The following is an 18,537-nucleotide window of genomic DNA, read 5'->3' as shown; positions in this document are numbered from 1 at the left end:
TTTTCAATATAGCCGTTGCCAAAGACGGCACACAGTTACATAACAGAATTCAGAGTTCATTCAAATGCAAATAATAATCAATATGACGGCCAAAAAATCTTTGTATGTTTTCATTTGCATTACTTCTTCTACAGACTTTAGAATCTTGTTTGGTATTGACAGAAGATTAAGGTTCCAAGACAAGAAATTTGACCTTTTTAATCTAACAATTCTCTAACAGTAAATAAGCTCAAAACCCCCATAAAGTATACATTTTCTGAAAGCCTAGATATACAGGAACATTTTGATAACCACAGTGTCACCATTGTTTACATAACTATCACGTGACAAGGTAATTTGCATAACCTTTCAAAAATCGGTTTTCCCTATGTTTTGTCTCAATACCTCAAAATATCTTACTCAAACTTGCTGGAATGCAAGCTGTCACAACGCTCTTCCAAAGTGTGTCTCATATTTTTTATATCTTGCTTAGTTTTTTTGGAGCACAATTTTAAAGAAATCAACTGTGGTAAAATTCACTGCCCTGGAAGTTTTTCCGGCATAAAAACTGTTTAAGAAGGTTTAAAAAAATTCTGAGACACACTTTTGAAGACCCATAGGACAGCTTGCACTCACATAAATTTCAGCCGCATATCTTAAACCATTGAAACAAAACATAGGGAAAACCGATTTTTGAAAGGTTATGCAAATTACCTGTCACGTGATAGTTATGTAAACAGTGGTGACACTATGGTAACCAAAATGTTCCCCTATATCTAAGCTTTCCGAAAATATACAATTTACAGGGGTTCTTGAGCTTATTAAACACTACAGAATTGTTAGTTTAAAATGGTCAATTTCTTGTCTTGGAACCATAAGTATCTCGAACACTTTTGTTGAGAGCAACATTTTGACTTTCGAAAGTAAACAGCGCACTTTACGCTCGAAATTTTATATGAGGTTGATGAATAGTGAAAATTCTCTTATTAGTGCTGCTATCAATACATATATTATGTGTGGTAGCCTGTTCTGGAAAAGACTGTTTTCTGACTGCTTTTAAAGTTTTCTCTGTCTGACAGTTTTAATTTCCTTCATGATTTAGTTTTTTTTATAGTTTTTATAGTTTATCAGTCCCCCTTTTGTTCTGTACGTTTTTTGGTGTATGAGCTGGCTCTCGAAATAAATAAATAAATAAGAAAAATAAGAAAAATTTGTCAGAACTGTTTCCACTCCAAAAGTCACATATATTGCGGCCAAAAATTATGTCTTTTGCCTGTGTGTTTCACGTCTGTCCATCCATACCTGATGATGTCAGACATTCAAAACTGTTCCCCATTTCAACTTATATTACGACAGAAAGCCAAAAAATTACGTCCGCTTCTGTTAACATTTTACATGTGGGTTGATACCTGTCAACAAATTCCAACATTCAAAATTATTCCCAATCCGAATGAAATTGGGGCCAAAAAAAACATAACTCAAAAAGCTTTCAAAATTCCTATGTTCGTTTCTGATAGTATTCTGTGCATTTGAGTTGATACCTGATAAGTCTGATATTCATAATAAATTGTTCCCGCTCCAAAGTAACTGGAGACGGAAAAAACGTTTTTCTGATGGTATTTTACATGTAATTCAAACCCCGTGATAGAGAGGGCCCGTAGTCAACCTCGGTTATGCTTATTCCTGAAGTCTGTGGTATTAAATGTGAACCGTTCTCCAACTTTGAAAGTTATTTCACTGCATAAAGATTACGTCCAAGTACGTCACCACATATTTCTCATGTCGTCATGTTTTGAAAATGGTTGCGATATTTTACAATTATCCAGCTCAGAACTGTTGCCGCACCACATGTATTGCGGCCAAAAACTATGGCGTTACGTCTTTTACCAGTATTGTTTAACATAACTGTCCATACCCGATAAAAGTCTGACTTTCAAAACTGTCCCCATGCCAAATTATTACAACCGAAAACCAAAAACGTAAGTCCGCTTCTGTCAATATTTTACAAGTGAGTCTATATCCCACATTCAAAATTCTTCCTGGTCCGAATAGCAATTGGGGCCGAACATAAAAAACCTCCGTCTTTTTCTGGTAACGTAATGATTCTCACGTGGAACTAACTGGTGCCAAAAAAAACCCCACAAAAAACAGGCATTTTTTTCTGTCAAACTCAGTGAAGTCCGAAGTATCACGCGACCGATCAATCTTGTGATTAGCTGCTACATGATGTATAGGTGACATATTGCAAATCATTCCTCTTTGTCGAATTGTGAAACAGCAAAAGTCTGCCTACGAGGAATCATGCTCCCTTTTCTCGGAAAACGGCCAGTTTCCATAGCAATCGTCGAGAATAACTCGGAGCTGCGGAGCTGGACGGAGGTCTGAATTTTTCGTTTACAAAATGACGGAGGCACTGCTAAAGTTTCTTGTTATACGTTGAATAATAGAACACTGGCTAAAATGCTCACTGGAGAATGAAGTTTTTGTTACTCTCCGGCCCTCTCTTGCAATGGCGGTGACATAATTACGCCGAGTCAATAGACCGTGGAGTGTATTCGATGTCATCTGGTGCAATAAAACTAGGAACATCACAGTCCCAATATACATAGGGAAACTGCTGGGAATATCCATATATAGACAATTGATCAGCGGACAGCAGTATTGCTCTGTCCATGATCATCTTTTAGTTTGTTTATCAAAACCGCGGGGTGTCTTATAAAGCATAGGCCATTCATTTTGCGTGACCGATGGAAATAACCCAAATAAAGGATTGACTTTTTATGAATAAGTTACATTGCTTTTACCTATGTGTATCACCAAGTCTTTGTTGAATTGCTCAGTAAATTTCATTGATTTCCTATTTTCCTGAAGTTTTGATGACCGTTTTGTACGAATGACTAACTAGCACTTTTTCCAACTTGAACCCGCCCAGAAGCAACTCGCCGGATCGCCCTATTCCCACTGGGCCGAAACCAACTCGCCCGTTGTTTGAGATGTACACGTACGTACCGCGTACATTGCGTTGTACATTTTATGTGCATCTTCGGATCCATTGTCGATTTAGTCTGTACATATCGATTAATTGATGGTAGAATCGAGACTGTCTATGATTTTATCAATTGGAACAAGAAATAATTTCGATTGATTAACTAACACAACCAAAATTTTGAGCATTTTCTTCAACTTTAAAAACTAAGTCATCGCCTTTCATTGACAATGCGCAATGCCGTTTTCGTTTGAAAATGCTCTGTCCCCATTGTCGGCTTGCCACGGCCGCACTGACTGAGAGATGGCTATATCTTCAGCTATGTTTTTCAGTTTCGGAAAAGATTTGCCAACTATTCCTTTCAGTACAAAGTGCAGGTCTTTCTACGTTTGCAGAAAAAAAATTACTAACGTTGCCTCGCCCAACATATTCATGAATTTAATTCGGGCGAGCTGAGCAGTTGGTTCTTGATGGCTTGAAAAGGTATATCAACACCATTGATACCATGCCTTTTTTCTCGCCAGGTTTTCTCATTTCCCGTAAATTTTTCGTGATGGCTATTTGAAAATAATAATTTTGCGTCCGCTGATCGTGGCGATTTGACGTGGCTCTCAGAAACTGAAGTCCGGAAACGTCACTGGCTTCGAGCCGGAGACCAACCAAAAATACATTGTCAAACTTTTTATAAAAGGTCAAACCAAGTTTACTTGCTCGATTGGATGCGTTGAATGCAAAAAACAAACTATGCCATTAATTAGCATTTAAAAGCTGCAGCAGTTCAGCATTCTATCCAATTGATCTTATGCTTGAATTTTTTTCATTTAGACTGTCTTTTTCGTCGTAGGTTTCTGGAGAAAAATCTATGTGCTCACTTCAGTCGGAAAGCCCCCAGATGAATAATGGTATCATCTGTATGACGCGCGCAAATTAATGTCTTGTGCCATGTCAAGGTCGAGACTCGGACGCGGCGTACAAGGCGACATTGTAGGCAATAAAAAAGGTCTGGCTTTATCTACAATTTACTATATTCTTACAAAAATACAGGAACACTGGCCTTGCATGTGTTTGAAAATCGATTTCGGGACGTCCCTGAACGAAAGCTCGCCCGGACGTAGAATTACTACCAAAAGCCGTCGACGACAGCTGGCAGCTAGTACTACAGGCTGGCTGACAGTTTGAACGTGATTTGTGACATTGATTCCCCGCCAGCAGCAACAACCATTCATGCTGTATTTCAACATAATAATGAGCTAATACACTGAAACTGTCGGAAAACCGAAACCTTGTGTGCATTCTCCGTACAGAATTTCGTTACACATGTTCGATAAAAGAACATCGAGGCCTTGAAGTTTTTGGCAATCCCCCACTGTCACTCTATGCCTGGGTATTTGGGTCGGGCGGCAAAACCGGATCTGGTTTTGCTACGTACGTACTGTACTGCAGCTATCTAAGAATATGCATCTACCGTAATTTCGTCAGCAAGTCGGCAAATTAGAAATTTAGTGACTTTGAATTTCATTCAAGGAAACACTGCAGCACTGTCTGTTAGATCGGAAATATTGCCGAAGTAGGCTAACTGCTCGAGGTCAGATGACACATACAACAACTAGAAATGAGACGCACATTGTAAACCTCGACGTAAGTTGATAACTGTATACTAAAATAAGAGTTAGAAATGACGGCATTAATTATGACGTCTAGTACATGACGGGCGTCTGTCACAGTATCTACCGTTTTCTCTCCAGCACATTTTCTTCAATTTTGAAAGTCTGTCAAATCGGGTTGCTTCAACCGTGATAGGTTCCCTGGTCAATGAAATTTAACTCAGCAATGCAACAAGACTACACATGGGCAAAAGCAATGTAACTTTATTCATAGAAAGTACATGTAAATCCTTTTATATTGAATAGTTACTATCGCGACGTTCACGCAAAATGAACGGCCTCTGCTAGCAGTCCGGGTCAGCTCCAAAATTGGAGACGCTATACCATAATATTTTCCCCTCTCATTAGCCAATCAGCGGCCAGCGCGCCATCAGTAAAAATTGTATTTCCTGGCAACCTCCACATGCGTCCTTCGTTACGTACGCCATACTGTGTCGAACTCCCGCGCCGTATTCTGTCATAATGTCGAACAGTTGTGTGGCCACTCTGTCAAAACACAATTTCAAAATCGCGTACCAGTTTCATTCTGGCTAAGACAACCAAACCCCATATATCGCTGTGATTCCTAGACTCTGGCTTGAAGTCCTGCGAAATATAAATCGTGTACCTACACAGATCGTTCAGAATACCCCATTTGTATCGGAGATGGCAGCGATACAAATTCTACCGTATGGGGAACAGTTGTGTGGCCACTCTGTCAACACATTTTCAAAATCGCGTACCATTTTTAGTCTGCGTTTGACAACTACAAAACAGGTATCGTTTTAAAGCTCTGACATTGCTCTTCTTTCTTGCAAAATGTTATACGCGTACCTACACAAATAACCTTTATAACAGTATTTCTAATAGAGATGACGAACATCCACAAAATGATTCTCGGTACTTGAGCGAATCGATAAACTGGGGCTAGAAATGAATCGTCAATATTTCGAATATTTGTCCACTAATCGGACTCCTTGTTGGACATGACCTTCTACAGAACACGTGGATTATGTTGACTGTCGAAATTCGTCGAAATTCACAAGACAGGGGCTTAATAAGCGGCCCATAACTGCCGATCACACTTGGTGGGTAATTTGTGACCCAGCGTGACCTGTACTTTATTAATGATGTAATCTGGTCGATGATTGGCTGAATGCCGGAATACATTATCATAATGAGTCTCCACTTTTGGAGCTGACCCGGACTGGCTAGTGGTGGTACATGGTGTTTTGTCTCTGACTGCGCACACCACTGTGTTTTTTTATAAACAAACTGCACAATGATCTGATGCACTTTGCGATACTACGACGGCTAATCACTTGGCAATATTTCATAGGGATATTCAAAACGGTGGTGACAGTCCGACTTCGGTGCTCAAGACTTTAAGATATTGTTGCTACGATTCGCGATTTTCTCTACTGTGAACTTCACCGATAACGGCATTGACGTCTCTTAAAAAAACTTACATCTTCATCCCCATAATCCGATGTCGTATTTGGGCAATCATTTGTATATAAGGCCTAACTGTAAACTACACAAGTCGCTCAGGAAGTCACTGACAAATAATTCATTCTTTGCCCTTTGAACCCAATTCAGATCCATGTAAGGACTAAATAATGACATCATCTATGTAGCACGGCATGCAGCGGAAATTTGCATATGATTAGAGCGACCTTTCGATGAAACCGGGTCAACAACTATATCAGTCCGGGTCAGCTCCAAAATTGGAGACGCTATACCATAATATTTCCCCCTCTCATTAGCCAATCAGCGGCCAGCGCGCCATCAGTAAAAATTGTATTTCCTGGCAACCTCCACATGCGTCCTTCGTTACGTACGCCATAATAGAGAGGTTCGGCTGCACGTTTTACGCCAACGTGAACGCGTAACGTCACGAATTTCTGCGATGATGTCATCGACTTGTGCGTACGTTCTTCACGTACACGGAGCCGGGGTCGCGTATTTACGTGGAGACAGCTGTTTTCACGTAATTTGTAAACGTGTAAATTTATTCTCATCTTTTGGTATCAAAACATGGTAAAAACTGTGAATCATTTATGCAGTTGTTAGTTGGATATATGATAGTGACATCCTCAAAGATATTCATGTATTTTCGTTATTTTTATGTGCAATTTCTTCGTCGATTTGCGGCATACGGGCAAACCATTGAGCTATCCCTGTGATGCGGAAACAGACTACGCGGACCAAAGCCGGGCCGAATCATTTCTTGCGCGTGCCACAAGAACGGTTGGCGTAATGCGTAGCCAAACAGACTTTTGCACGCGAACGTGTACGCCAACGCCAACGTGGATTCTACGCGTTCACGTTCACGTAAAACGTGTAGCCGAACCTCTCTACTGTGTCGAACTCCCGCGCCGTATTCTGTCATAATGTCGAACAGTTGTGTGGCCACTCTGTCAAAACACAATTTCAAAATCGCGTACCAGTTTTATTCTGGCCAAGACAACCAAACCCCATACATCGCTGTGATTCCTAGACTCTGGCTTGAAGTCCTGCGAAATATAAATCGTGTACCTACACAGATCGTTCAGAATACCCCATTTGTATCGGAGATGGCAGCGATACAAATTCTACCGTATGGGGAACAGTTGTGTGGCCACTCTGTCAACACATTTTCAAAATCGCGTACCATTTTTAGTCTGCGTTTGACAACTACAAACAGGTATCGTTTTAAAGCTCTGACATTGCTCTTCTTCTTGCAAAATGTTATACGCGTACCTACACAAATAACCTTTATAACAGTATTTCTAATAGAGATGACGAACATCCACAAAATGATTCTCGGTACTTGAGCGAAATCGATAAACTGGGGGTAGAAATGAATCGTCAATATTTCGAATATTTGTTCACTAATCGGACTCCTTGTTGGACATGACCTTCTGCAGAACACGTGGATTATGTTGACTGTCGAAATTCGTCGAAATTCACAAGACAGGGGCTTAATAAGCGGCCCATAACTGCCGATCACACTTGGTGGGTAATTTGTGACCCAGCGTGACCTGTACTTTATTAATGATGTAATCTGGTCGATGATTGGCTGAATGCCGGAATACATTATCATAATAAGTCTCCAATTTTGGAGCTGACCCGGACTGTATATCGTGAATACTTAATTTGGTCTGGTTCGCTGGATGGAAGGGAGAGAGAGACCTGCATTTTTTCCTCAACACACGATGTTTTTTGTGACAGGTTATGTGCCACCACGTGACGGAAATGACAGACTTCGGAATTTTTTGAGGGTATTTTGCGGGAAAATAAAGACTTATGTTTATAGTTTGAAAGTGATTTGAAGTTGAAACGGCGATTCAAATCGGTCGCCCCGGAGCATCGCGTTGACTGCACCGGCCACTCTGAATGAAAGCTCGATCAATATCGTCATCTGTGGTTGAGGTTTTCTCTCTCAAAAACACTCAAGATGAGGAATTTTAAAAAGATTTTTACCAAATCTTAATTTAATATGTTATTTTAGAGCGATCAATGAATGTTTATGTGAGGTAAACTTTGATACCGCGGTATGCTCCCTAATGGCAGCCGGTCACGGGAGTCTTGTCAATAACGTACAACACTCCAAGTTCCGAACTGTTGACCTCGCGTCATATTCCTACGTCTATAACTCATTATTTTGTCTAAATAAACCAGGAGCTTGCAATGATGGGGATTGAAAATGAGACACATTGATACGATGGTTGGAAAATGAAAGAGAGTTCAAGAGATACTCGTTTTTTTATCGATGTCGAGGATTGATAATGAGACACATTGATACGATGCGGGCGTCAGGAAATGAAAGAAAGTGAGAAAGATTTTGACAAGCTCTACTTTACTTGAAAAATTACACCATCGCCAAACTTGCCATTTCGAATATACAACTGATGGGTCGTGTAAATGAACACAACCAAGCTGAATACGGCATGGCCTGTCATACCGCAGTACTTCAACACAATGCCAATGGTCGTCAAAAAAGAACTATGTCGCTTCTGGTTTCAACATGTCTAGAAGAACGCGAGGTTTTACTGTTGAACTGAAATAGATGTATTTCATTACTTGTACAAAAACTAACGTAGGTCGGTATTTGTAGAATAACGCGTTCTCTAATCCTCCATGGTAATACCGATTCACAATCACTGAATCATCGTTTACAACAGGTTGCCTTCGTAACTCTCCGAGATTTGTGATCAAATCATTGTTTGAGCCAATTTAAATGGCGATGCATTTGTCAAATAATTTACGTGAACCACACAACAAATTGGCCTTCATCTTGTCGCTCCTGACAAGAAAAGGAAGTCTGGCCACAGTCAGTGATCATGGTCTGGCTCAGGGAAATTTACGGCGAACGAAGCTAAATAAATTGGAGGGCAATTAATACCAATTCGTTTTTGTGGCATCGTAAAACGATCGATGGCGATCACTGTACACAAGACACATGCTAAGTTTACGTTGTTTGCTACAAAGTTGTACAGAGATTTGACCCTTCAACAAAGTGGTTCACAAGCTTTCCTTTGATGTGAAGGTGTGTAGATTTAATATGCTTGAACTGCAAGTGCAACAAATTGTTGGCCAGTCTACAGTCCAGAAATTTACGTCTGAAAAGTTAGGTAGACACTTGTCTTACTCGTGCTCAGTGTAACCACACAGTGTGGCTGGGACAGTTATCGCTGGATAATTTACATGTCAACATAATGAGAATTTCCAGTTGGAGATAATGAGCTATTGAGGACAAACCTGTGTGGTCTGAGACGCGCCTCAGGCGTACCTGAGGCGAGCCCGGATGGTGCGTTAGTTCTGCTTTGAACATATTTGTGTGAATACATAAACTGCCTTGCAGATTATTCTTAAAAACTATCACAGAAGTAGAAAAGGAAAAGAAACTAATCAAATTGCTGTAACATATTCACCCTCAGTGCCTGTAGGCCTATACTTAACCATTTTATCAATACATTCAGCTGTTTGTTATATCTTTATCGCTCTTCATGGGCCAAGGCATACTTTGGGGGCCAATGTCATCACTCTGTGCCAGTCTGTGTATATGTTAGTCTGTCTGACAGTGTCTGTATGTATGACATGTTTCATACAATTGTTGGATTGTTTTGATAACTATGTGGGAGCGAACAGTGATATTGTCACTATTTTAGCTCACATTTGGTATACCAATGTGAGGTAATCGTATAAGCTGAATCAGTTCATTTGCATGCCATTTGCATGTCTGTATGTATGTATGTATGTATGTATGTATGTATGTATGTATGTATGTATGTCCGTCCACATCAAAAACACCTAAAACGCAGCACCTACTGTCTTAGTATTTGATGTACAGGTGCACCTAGGGGTGGAGATGTGAATTTGTTCAAATGAACATACCAGTGCCAAAAATATGCAAATTAGGGGGAAAAAGGAAAAACCCTGCAAATTGCTAAAACTTTGTAACCATTGGTCAGATTGGGTTGAAACTTGGTGTGCAGGTTCCTTTAGGTATTCTAAATTAGGTGTGTACAACTGTGGATGATATTTGTGTGTTTGTATTTTTGGGTAATTTTTTTTTAGTTTTTAATGAAAAAATCTATTTTTCTGATATTGGTATCCATGTTCCTCAGGATGACCTCAGTCAAGTTTGTAAAAATTGTAGCGAATTTTTAGTATTTGTAATATTGGGGCAATTTTCCCAATTTTTCAGTGATCAATTTTTTTTTTCTCCAAAAACTACTCATCTGATGCCTTTGGTATTTGGTATACAGGTTCATAAGGTTGATCAAAATGTGATGTATTCAAATTCTAATGATATTTGGGATTTTGTATTTTTTGGGCAATTTTTGTCATTTTTGGTCAAAAAATGTATTTCTCAAAAACTACACATTTGATATCTTTGATGTTTGGTATACAGGTTTGTAGGGTTTATCTTAATATGATATATTAAAATCAGGATGAAATCTGCAATTTTGTATTTCTGGGGCAATTTTGCTATTTTGGTCAAAACATTTGTTCCGCAAAATCTTTTTTAATAGCTTTGATATTGAGTAGAATTTTTCCTATCTATGATCTTAATTTAAAGAGGCACTCCCACTTGGTAACATTTTAAAACATATTTTTTTAATGCCAACAGTCAATATTTGACATGGCGACTGCGCGCGGATCGCGAGATATCGATAAAAACATGTCCTCAAAATATATATATATCAACAATGTTTATTTAAAGAGATACAATGACAGGAAGTGTAAGAGCTATTTATAACCCTGATACTCTCTCAAACATTGAAAAAAGTTTGGAATATTTGTTGGAAACCAAGCCTGCTAAAATCACCTTCAGCTGTGATTTCTTATGATTCTTTTACCACATTTTAACACCAAATACAGTTTACCATATGAAATGCTCACAAAATCACCACACATATTCTTAGTTCCTGTAGGTATAAAATCGCCAAAAATCAGAAAATCTTTTCACAAATATTTATTAATTTTCTTCATGTCAACACAACATGAATAAGTTATGGAATCAATACTGTGGACTATTTCTGTAAGTTTTTTCCATAAAAAAATTAGGAAGCTTCATAAAAATAGGAAATTGAAGACGTTTCTCTGAAAATTTAAAACAAGCCACCTGGCAGCTGATAGAGCTCCTTCGTGTTATGTAGACAATAACGTTTTGCGACACATGTTGATGAAGGAGGAAATCTTTGACAACAAACCTCAGGTCAGCCAGACCAAAATGGCAAATATAGCTGCAAAAATATGTAATTGAAGAAGATATAATTCGAACATATTAAAGAGGCACTCCCACTTGGTAACATTTTTAAAACACATTTTTTTAATGCCAACGGTTGATATTTGATGTGGCAACTCTGCGCGGATCGCGAGATATCGATAAAAACATGTCATTTCCCGAGCGTATTTTTCACATCCCGAAGTTTTACGATCGTTTCTGGTTATGACCCGAAAAAACTTCCTGAACTTTATAAACATATTTCTAACCAGCTTCCTCCCCACCCTACAAAGCATACTTGCTTCTTATATGTTGTCACTTGAACATTTTTCGGGACATCAGATAATAAGCCAGAATGGCACAACTTACTGCAGCCCCTGCAAACAGTTACTATGCCAAACTTGGCCTTAACTGATGACCTATATATATACTTGTTTCACAACTTAACTGATTGTACCCAACGACTATTTAGGCAAATAGACTTCATACGTCCAGAACCTCTGGATGATTGCTGGAGAGCCTGTTTTTAAAGTAGCAGTAATGCACTCATATTGATAAAGGAAGGTTAAAAAATTATCACACTGCCAAACCAGAAAACACAGCTGATTTCCCGTTAAATTGACTCTACTTGAAAGGGGAAGCTGGCTTACAACATTTGACTCTGTACCACGCACGGCGCACAGTTGCTGTACTAAAACTGGGTCTTCAACTGGCAAGTAGATTCCCAACATCTGAAACCTCTGATTGGTTATTGGAAGGCTTGCCTTTGTAAATATATGTGCAAGACATAGCAAGATAGATGAGCCATTACTATAACTTTGAAGTCTTATGAACAATAATACAGCTTCATATTGATCTAGAGAGGATAAACTTATATATCCTAAAGAATAACTGAAAACAAAAATATATGTCCATTTTGTAAAGTTGATGTTGTTGATTGTTGCCTTGTAGCCCTACTGTCTGATGCAGGATTTGAATATGCTGAGTGGCAATGAGGTTAGCTGCCTTCTTCTTTTTGTACACTTTTTTTTCCATGAGCCATGCCTGTTGGTGAAAACAAAGGGAGAACTAGGCAGGAAAAGAATTCGACAGAGTCTCAATAATGTGGTTGCATTATACCTATTACATAGCTAATAGGTTGAGTGGCAGACAGAATCAAACATTGGAAAACCATTAAAGGAGCCCTGGCAGTAACATGCTGACACTGCCTCCCACATATGACAAGCGGATAAAATGACACTGCTGCTGACCCAGCCGATCCAACAATGTGGGGGAAAAACACAGCTGGGAAACAAATTCCACAAAGGGAAGACGCTGTACCCACAGCAACACCCTACATATTGGACCAGCACAGCCAAATCCAACCATGAGGGAAATTCCACAAGGGAAAAATGCAAAAGCTGAACATACAGCAACACCCAACATAGTGGACCAGCACAGCCGAATCCAACCATGAGGGGAAAACCCAGCTGAAAAACACACTAAATTCCACAAAGGGAAAAAGTGAAAATGCTGTAAACACAGCAACACCCCACATTGAGAACCTGTAATGGGCTGTAAGCCCAGCAAAATCCAGCTTAATGGGAAGCAATAAGCAGGGCTGCCAAACATAATTCGCATGACTCAGTCTGACGCCACTTTGTTGCAGCAAAAGTTGACCACAGCAATGAAATGTACAGCAAGCAAACTTTATGAAGTACAATCTTGATAAATGTGAACTGGCTGATCTTGAACACATAACTAGTAATGGTAATGAAAAAGCACACTAGTTGTAACCCAATGTTGGGCGACAAGTCTCTCGCGGACATGAAGTCCACCGCAAATTTATGATATCTCTACTACTACTGCTCTCATAAATTTGAACTGACAGAAATTACTTTGCATAGAATCCCTCAGACTGACAGCATATGAATGCTCCAAAAGACGTGCATACGTCATTTGCCTTAACAAACTGTTTTTACCTGTAGGTGAAAACAGGTATCATATACTTACTTTAGCCCCATTTGTGGATAAGGTAATTGTTACCTACATGGAGTGATGTCAGCGTGACTCTACATCTGCCTTTTGATTAAAAGGACCGTGTTATGGATAGTGTTCTGCAGATATGCCTGTTGTTGATGCTGTGGTATCTCAAGTAGGCTGTTTTGACTGTGAAGATCTCAAGCTGAGTTGAAGCCCTTGCCACTGTTGTAGAAGCTGATGACAATGATGCTGTTAACTGTCTGCTGCTGAAGACAACTACCATTGGCAGGAGCCATACCTGTAACTGCTCTTTTACTTGAGGCACTGGAGCTGGCTGCCTTCTTCTGTGCTACCTTTTTGCTTCAAGCCATGGCTATGAGCTAAGAAAAGGAAAACTAGGCAGCAAAAGGAAATTACCTGAGTTCCACTGAATAGTTTACAATAAACCAAACCATTCCAAACTTACGACAGCTGGTCACATGCTAAACTACTGCAAATCTAAGACAGAAAACTGAAATTGCAACGCTCCCTCAATTGGACATGTGCACGACTACAGGTGATGAGGAAAAGAAAAGCTCTGGTTGAGTGGTAGCAAGATCCAAGGCATGGAGAATCCACTCAGGGACGCTGCCCTGAAAATACATCCACCCCTTCCGCAGCCAAAATGTCAAAGTTGCATGCCCAGCCGGTCCCAACAATGAAGGGGCCCCTACAACTGAGGGAAAAAACAAGTTGAATGACACAGCTGAATCCAACAATGTGGAAAAAACAGCACTACAAGAGCAGCTGACATTCCACCGAAGTGGAAAATGAACAAGCTGTAAAAACAGCAACAACCGACATTGGGGACCTGTAATGGGCTGTAAGCACAGCAACAACTTGAACAAGCCGCGTGGGGAGAAGTATGTAGCAAGATTCACACACATGATTCCCATGTCCTGGTTTGATGCCACTCTGTCGACACTTCGACCACAGCTAAAACTTTAAAAAAAATTAAAAAGATGCCAATGCTCGACAAGCGCGAAGTAAAGCACCTCGTACACTCCGATAATCCCGGCGCATACCCGGCGCGTTAAAGTGTACCCCGTCACTGTAGAATACTTGTAGCGATGACCGCCATAACCCGACATGTGACCAGAAAACACAAAGGGATTTCCCGCCAAAGCCTCCCTCACAAGTTTTTGTACAGGGCGTCTACACGTGCATTGAAGTCCCGGATGTTTTCTGTACAACTAATGAAAATATTCGAACGTTGAAATGCCGATGGAGATTCTGCATGAATAAAATAATCCTATGAGCAATAGCCTCTGGTGAATCATGCACACTGCAGAGATCGTTTGTACCGATGCCGAAAATACAAAATCTGGCGAAACGTCTCTCCCGTACGATGTCCTCCGAGAAAGTTACCTCCGTTGGTACCTCTCACAAACACGCTTCGAACAAACAGGAAAAAAATGAGTGAGTTCCGGCGCGTGTATTTTCCTAGACGGCGTATGAAAGAATTCCCCAAAAGTACTACACAGATAGGGGCATGGTTTCTTGTGAAGAAAGGAATGTTATAAATACCGTTACCGTTGTTAAAGTTCAGATGAGGTCCAGCTGCCGAAATGGCAGTCTTGCCTGGAGGACGTCTCAGGGCAAAAGAGGATGGTACAAGCCCACACGATGACCTCTTGACCCCCGCCACAGGCGGCGCTGTGTGAACGTTTGCAGGAGATAAAATTCCTTACTTTTGTAACTTCTTATAATTTACTTTTAATGACATTGAAATTACAAAGACATGTCTATATTCTTCAAATATTCACAATATCGGACGATAAGTATCCTTAAGCTTACCGTCAGTGACTGCAATTTGCACAGAGCAACACTATCGCCTAGCAACTCGGGCCTGGTACACATCACTGCAGTCCACATTGCTTCGACTGAACTGAACAAAAAAGTAATAAAACTACAGTAAGGCCAAAGAACTAAAGAAGATGTTTTTGACTGCTCATTAAGGTGTTTAAATTTCATAGCAACGGCTTACATGTTCACTTGACTCGACAAACTTTGACGGGATACAGAGGCGTAATACGTGTGTGAAGTGACCTCGATCATTCGACAGCTTCTCAGTTTGCCATCGCGATTTTAGCACATGGGTCAGAATATGTGCAAATATCGAGCAATGTAAGAGCATAAAATTCAGAATCTCTTGCCGAATACATAATTTGAACATATTTTTCATAGAATAATTCCTTGCATAGCGCCAAATTCTGTCGTGTTCAGCTTGCATTTACATGCATTCGTCACTTGAACTGCCGACTCTGTCACCGTAAGACGCCATATTGGATCTCCAAAAGCACTTGCTCGAGCATCATCGCTACCCGAAAATGTGGTCGCGTTTTCTCATTTCCAGATAAAATTGCATAAAATTCATTTATTTAACAGTTAATAATATATTCTATATATTTACGGCCCATAGCGCTGATCGCAAATGACGTCACTGTTCTCTCTCATTAATATGCATAAATAAACATTTGTCCCCATTTTCCGCATAAACGACGAAAATAAAACCTGCTAGTGTTAGAAAGGCTATTTAGCGTCTCACTTATTCGTATGAATTGATGACTGAGACTACAAGATGCAACAACAGCCGCGCATACAACGACAAAATTTGTCCGAATTTCAGCATATTTGTCCGAAAGTCGCGCGCGTGCAGCTATATTTAGTAACAAACCCGAAATCGCGATCAACGCTATTGCGTCGAAGCGAGAAGTCTAAGTCAATGAATATTTACCTTGTTTACGGTTTCGGCTTCGTGGAGCGTTCATCCTCCTTGATTTTTCTTGATGGCCTCACAACACATTATTTTGGTTGTTAAGACATGTATTAAGTGATTTGATTGGTTCAAAATGCGATATTCTTGGAGCGCCAACCAATCGAAAAAAGGCTTTTTTCATTGCCGTGTACCCCATTAAGCGAAAGCACGGCCCCTTACGCCGTAGAGGGCGCATTTTTGACACGCGCTAAGCATTGGCAAAATTCACAAAATATTCAAAATCGGATGTATTATATTCGGCGCTCGTGTGACAGAATCATTTATTTTTTTGACAACACATTATACAAGGGGGATTTTCAAATCAATTGCAATAAAAAATACTGCTTTAAAGGTAATCATTTTACGAATAAAGACAGTGGAATATCAAGATTTGACCTGTTTTAGTGTGACACAATTTTGGCGAAATCATGATATTTAGTGATGTTTTATTAAAAAGGCTTGACTTTTGTTCAACTTAAAATTAAAACAGCTTACTAAGAAACAGTTTTTCTTTCAAAATCTCAGTTATCAGCTTAATGTTTGCTTTCAACTAAAAATAAGAGACATCCACAAACATTACTTTGTCATGTGAGACCGATTTAAGCTTTGGCCTCTCTAACATTGATGCTACTTTCTGAAATGTAATATTTAATTTGAAAGAAAAGTATATGTAGAAAAAAACTACTTCTATTTTACATTATCAATCCTAATTCTAAAATGGCAAGGGTTGAAATGCTGACACTAAAAAAAGTGATTAAAAACATAATTAGCAAAATTACAATGCCTCTTATTCAAAATGTTACAGCATTGCCAAGTAAAATACTTGTAGTGTTTAAAGAACATAATGTGAAAATTGTGTAAAAATTGGCCCAGCCAGAGTTGAGTTAAATTCTTTGGCAATCTTGAGAATCGGAGAAAAAAGAAGAGCAGGAAGTTGAGTGATTTACATAAATTAACTTTTGTATCATGCATATTATGATTGCTTGACAACCAATATTTAAATCTTGAGTCAACAAATTAATTAAAATTAAATAAATATTCGCAAAAAAAGTGAGTTTTGAGCAAAGTACGCTGTGTTTGGTGCAGCTCCCCCTCAATTACCCATCTCCGCCAACGGGGGTTTAAAAGCTTGTTGCAAAAGATGATTTCATTATTGCTATATGGAAGGGATTTCATGAGCTTAGACAAGGGATGGATTAGTATGAAAAAAATTGTTGCCAAATTTATATCACTATCAAGCTTTGTGTGTGATATTCCTGCTGGAAATTTTAATGAGTGCATTTATATTTCAGTCTCAATTACACTCTTTTACATCTATCATCGAACGCTCAACTTCATGTGAATATTGATACATTTCATGAATTCATCAGTGTGTTTCCTTTGAAATCTTATGAGTTGATCTTTCTTTCATGAATTTGACTTTGTTTGTACCGTCTATTTACTGTCTGTTCTGTGCTGTTTTGTGTCTATGTTTACAACTATTGTCTTACAAATTTTGATCTAGTGTTATTGGATTATGGATTGGTATGATTGCGATTATTTGTCCAGACGCCGCCGCGCTGGCGATAAGTTTATGTAAACATGTAGATACTGTTTAGCTGACTGTGGGCACCTAACCGACCGACGTGAACGTTATACTCCTAGCTGCATTACATGTAATACGTACCGTTACATTAGCGATTCCTGTGATTCGTTCAAAAATAATGGGCAATATGATGCAGTGAGATTAAAACATATGTTTCAGCCAAGTAAAATTCTTGCGTGATTTTCAATACCACAACTGAAATGCGAATATGGTACATGATAACAACAGTCGCGGTTACAAAAATAGTTTGGCGGCATAGTTGACAATTGCAACATTGTACAAGTGCCTGTCTGCATGCGCAGTACATACTTCCACCGACTAAATGCATTGTGGTTTTCCGATGCCATTTCTGACGCGAAGGCGCATTTTAGAACTTCACTTTAAAGGTGTTTCTTATGGTGAAATTGCATCGACGACTGGAATCTCTAAATCAGCAGCGCCACAGTGTCTGCTGTAAGTACGAGAGAACAGGCCCTGACAGCCGGTGATAGACCAGTGCGAGAACGCACCAGAGTAGTGGACAACATATCGAGTTTTACAAAAGGCGGTAGCCAAGTATTTACTTACACGAAATCAGAAGAAAACTTTTTGATGATAACGTATCTACGGCCGAAAACGTGCCATCGTATCGCTGGCGACAATCCACCGAGCGATAACCAAATACCTGAGCATGAGTCGAAAGAAAATATCGTCTTGCCGCCGAATCAATGACTCCAGCTATCGATCAACACACACTGGAATTCATAGAAACTATTTCTGACTGCAATATAAATCAAATTCATTGGTTTGATGAGTCTTCGGTGATCCGAACTTGCAGGCAATCGTCGTTTTAGACAAGCAGAAATCAGCGCTACGTACACGATCAACCTT

General features: G+C 39.5%; 1 long non-coding RNA gene across 4 annotated transcripts in view; it reads right to left on the bottom strand.

The window, feature by feature from the left end:
• The window catches only part of LOC139124551 (uncharacterized), a 53,999-nt gene extending 37,692 nt beyond the window's left edge, over positions 1-16,307 (bottom strand). The window contains exons 1-3 of one of the 4 annotated variants that reach the window (XR_011549954.1): positions 16,062-16,248; positions 15,122-15,212; positions 10,794-14,980 (exon numbers count right to left, since the gene is read on the bottom strand). This is a non-coding gene — a long non-coding RNA (uncharacterized lncRNA). Of the gene's footprint in view, positions 1-10,793; positions 14,981-15,121; positions 15,213-16,061 lie in introns of those variants that run through there. The other 3 variants (XR_011549955.1, XR_011549953.1, XR_011549952.1) reach the window with 3 other exon arrangements.
• Positions 16,308-18,537: the final 2,230 nt, after the last annotated feature.

The sequence above is a fragment of the Ptychodera flava genome (genome assembly GCF_041260155.1).
Source record: "Ptychodera flava strain L36383 chromosome 23 unlocalized genomic scaffold, AS_Pfla_20210202 Scaffold_24__1_contigs__length_23054250_pilon, whole genome shotgun sequence".
Taxonomy (NCBI): Eukaryota; Metazoa; Hemichordata; class Enteropneusta; family Ptychoderidae; genus Ptychodera; species Ptychodera flava.
This window is presented reverse-complemented; position numbering and strand designations above follow the sequence as displayed.